The 3371-nt window shown below is 39.6% G+C and overlaps 1 protein-coding gene across 1 annotated transcript in view; it reads left to right on the forward strand.

Annotated features, from left to right (window-relative positions):
• The window catches only part of LOC107089388 (alpha-1,6-mannosylglycoprotein 6-beta-N-acetylglucosaminyltransferase B-like), a 132436-nt gene that overhangs the window by 93103 nt on the left and 35962 nt on the right, over positions 1 to 3371 (forward strand). The gene's annotated exons all lie outside the window — the stretch shown is intronic.

Raw genomic sequence — 3371 nt, forward strand, 5'->3', positions numbered from 1 at the left:
GTCCTACTTTTCAGACCTAAAAAAATGTCTGGAGGGAATTTCAAAATCGTCCGGGATTTTGGTCGCCTGCAGTGCAGCAGAACCGAGCCATCAGCTCCGGGCTGGTCCGGAGATGACGGAGCATGTCTAAATCACGGCCCTTATCCTTCCCAATAATACACGTTTCTTAAAATGTCTGAAGTATAGATAAAAATAGGCTCCACCTCTTTTTCATTATCTAAATAGCGGCTAAAGCATTTGATCCTTTTCCTCTCCTATAATGTCTCCTGGTGTCTTACTGCTGCAAACATTTATCTTTACTAAAAAGACCCTAAGATCATTGACTTACCTACTCCCCCCTCTCTGCCGTTCTTGCTCTGGTTCAGTCCTGCACACGACACAGGCTAATTAATTACATGGTCTGAGATATATAACCCCCTTCCTTTCAAGTCCCTATAATTACCTTAGTTTTATGTTTGCACCAGCAGCCACTCTAAATCACTAAGCCTCTGTAGCGTGTAAATAATGAAACAAAATGCCCTCCTGTTGGCTGTGTAGTATTAGCTGAACTCATGTAAATGTGTCAGAAAGGCTGAAAGCAGGTAGGTGTCTGTTTTAAATCACTCATCTAATAATTGGACCAGGATATTGATTCTCTCCTGTTTGCTGAATTTACTGCTCTGATACAACAAAGGATTCTTTCATGCTAAAGGAAAGTAACGGTGTTTCGGCTAGTAATAGGAGATAAATGATAGATGAGGGAATTATTTACACCCACACAAACTATAGCAGCAAAGATCAAATTATAAATGACCTGTAAATGTAAATGACCTTAATTTTGAAGAAAAAAATTGACCTAATTTTCATCGTCTGCTTAGACCAATTAACACCTCCTGTTCAGAACATACTTTTGTTACAGATTTTGCTGAATTGTGTAAAAAATTAAATGAAATGACGTCAGTGTCTAGTCTGGTGGATGTTGACTGAGAGGCAGAGATGGTTTCTTGCAGATTTAATGAAGATGTTGATGCAAATAATCCAGAAACAACAGGCAAGAAACTGAGGAATCAAGAACTAGAAGACACTCAGAGAACTAACGTAAGAATAAAGAGAATCCAGCAAAGAGGAACTGCACAGGAGGTGTATATATGTGAGGAAGAACAAAGCAGGGCTAATCGGCTAATAGAGAGCAGGTGTGGATAATTAACTAGAAGGGAAAATGAAACTGACACAAGGGGGGGGACAGAGAGTAACTCAAAAGATACAACACTGCTTAAATATAGCTAGAAAACAACTAGAATGACACAAAATGGAAAAGAACCCAATGACCAAGAAAAGACAGAATCACAATCCAAAAAGTTAAACAACGATCCACTGGACTTCCAAGTTTGAGGATGTTTCGCTTTTTTCAATTCAAAATGTCAGAAATACTTCCAGGCTTTATACAGTAGCCCAACAAATCCTAATCAAATTATTGGGATTCATATACAGGTTTACTTTTTGTCCATAAATGTTTCCCTTCGGAGGCTTTAGGAAGGTGAATCTGTATTTTGCATTCTCCAATGTTGGGTCAAAAACCTAAAAAAATATTTCCAAGTTAAATAATTGAGAAGCTCTTAGTCGCTTTATATTTTTTAATATATAAAAACTATTTATTTTCTGAGAATTTATTTATTTAAGAGCAACTATGCAAATTAACAAACATCTAGAAAAAGTTTTTCCATGTGAATCCCAGATTGTTCATCCTTCTTTGGCTTTTCTAAAAGTGCTTTAAATCAGTCCTAGCTGTTTCTATCCAGGCTGGATCAGATCCTGACCTTTGATGCAGATATTTTTGATCTGTGCCCAATATTGAAGCTTGGTCTGCGCTAGGTTATTCCACGCCAAAAGAGGGCCAATCAGGAACTAGCTGTGGGTCTTGATACGGCTGAGACGGTGAGGTACCAAACAGGAAACAGGAGTCGAGCGCATGTAGATCTGACCAATCAGAGGCCTCCTTTCTCTCCTCCTTGCAACTCTATCTGCAGTACAGTCTGTGGTCACCTACAATTTTGGAGAGGCGGGGGGGCATCTGCGTTAACTGTGACAAACACGCAGAAGACAAGCTGGTTTGTGAGCATAAACCAGGCTTTAGCCTCGCTGCATGCAGTTAGCCTAGCCTTGTAGCCAAACCAGGTCCTGGAAAAAAACAGAGTGAACCGCCTCCATCTGTCATTGGACCGCTGAAGCCGAACGACCCCCATTCCAAAGGGGCGGACCCGTTCCTCCAGTTCAATTTGCATCTTTATTAAAGAAAAACGAGGCTTTGTTTATTGTCCACTCTATGAAACCTGGAACTCAACGCTATTTCTGACTATTTTCAATTGGAAAAGCTTCCTGGATGGAAGAGAAACGTCTTCAAACTTGGAAACAAAGTCCAGAGGATTGATTTTAACATTTTTAGAATGACTCTGACCTGGATGACTGAGGATCTTCACCAGAAAGCTGCACTATGACAGCAAAGCTTTCAGAAAGCTGCTTAATCAAAGGGAGGAGCTGTAATTTCATGGCGATAAACATATTGACTGACTGTATCCATGCTTTGCATATTAAGGAAAAACAGTAGATTGTGTATTATTTCCTAAACTTCTTATTACATCAAGTACAGTTATAACAATATACCCCATGTTCTTGCCACACATTACAGCACGTAACAACATACCACCCGGCCATGATGAGAGAGCCGCTGAGCCTAGCTGAGCAGCCATTTAACCCAGATTAGCCCTCCACTTTGATCTCTGAATAGATATTCAGCTCAGCTACTCCTCTGCTGATCCCTTCTTCCCGCCACCATTTTCTATCCTTTGGGAATGCCTCATCTTAACGGGAAATGTGACAATGCAGAGGGTGAAAAACAGGGCAGATGCAAGTGAAACTAACATATGTTATAAATAATTCACTGTTGGCTTTCCTTGGCTCTTTAAACAAAATCTGAAGGATTTTTGTTTTTTTATTGGTTCCATAAATAGGATAAAACTAAGCAGTGAACATTGATGCTTTAGAATAAAGAACCTTATCCAGTTTGCTAAATTCTGCAATAATGTTTAAAAACACAGCTGCATCAAAACTGACTTTTTAAAATAGCTTTTAAACTCTACTGCTGATATGCTTCTTTTGTTCTTATCTGAAAAATCTCTTTTGTCTGAAAATCTCAAATAGTTTTACCCTCAGAGAAGTTTTTTTGGTCAACTAACCGACTGCAAAATAAATGCTAAAGATTTATAACCGTCCGTCTGTCTGTCTGTCTCTCCGAGCCAGCTCCCATGTCAGTGGATGAAGAGAGCACATCCAGTTAGTCACAGTCAGAGAAACAGGACTACACTGGAAAACAGGCCAAGCTCCAACATCTAGAA

This window comes from Cyprinodon variegatus, unplaced genomic scaffold, assembly GCF_000732505.1.
Source record: "Cyprinodon variegatus isolate N-32 unplaced genomic scaffold, C_variegatus-1.0 Scaffold250, whole genome shotgun sequence".
NCBI classification, from domain to species: Eukaryota; Metazoa; Chordata; class Actinopteri; order Cyprinodontiformes; family Cyprinodontidae; genus Cyprinodon; species Cyprinodon variegatus.